The sequence below is a fragment of the Leptonychotes weddellii genome, unplaced genomic scaffold (assembly GCF_054177405.1).
Source record: "Leptonychotes weddellii isolate Sample4059 unplaced genomic scaffold, ASM5417740v2 HiC_scaffold_63620, whole genome shotgun sequence".
In the NCBI taxonomy this organism is placed as follows: Eukaryota; Metazoa; Chordata; class Mammalia; order Carnivora; family Phocidae; genus Leptonychotes; species Leptonychotes weddellii.
The window spans coordinates 1-482 of NW_028032450.1; the positions used below are offsets into that span (position 1 = coordinate 1).

Genomic DNA, 482 nt, shown 5'->3' on the forward strand with positions numbered 1-482 from the left:
GGGGGCTGCGGTCCCTTTCCCTGAGGCGTCGCGGGGGCTCCCAGGGGCCTTTCGCACTTGGAAAGAAGTTGGTGGCACGACCGAAGGTGTTCAGGGTTCCGGCCCGAGACCCGCCACCCGTCCCGTTTCCGTAGTGTAGTGGTTATCACGTTCGCCTCACACGCGAAAGGTCCCCGGTTCGAAACCGGGCGGAAACAGCTTCCCTTTTGCCCCCAGTTCTATTGTTGGTGAAAACAGAAAGGAGGAGCCTTTGAGCCAAGGCGGCCTCGGCGGTCTCGGCGGGCGCAGCCCCATTTTCCATTCAGAAAAGCAAACACAAAGCAAGACTGCAGTTGCCTTGCTTCCTGAAGGCCTGCTCGGCACTTCACAGCCCGGCCTCGCTCGTCCGCGGCGAGTCTCAGCGGAGAGCAGCGCACAGCCAGTTCGTCAGGCCCCCAAGGGCTCCCGGCAGCAGGCCCACTTCAGGTTTCCTCTACCTCCAG

General features: G+C 62.4%; 1 non-coding gene across 1 annotated transcript; it reads left to right on the forward strand.

The window, feature by feature from the left end:
- The first annotated feature begins 124 nt into the window (after positions 1-124).
- Positions 125-197, forward strand: TRNAV-CAC (transfer RNA valine (anticodon CAC)). The gene has a single exon. It is a non-coding gene; the product is annotated as a tRNA-Val (tRNA).
- The last annotated feature ends 285 nt before the right edge of the window (positions 198-482 follow it).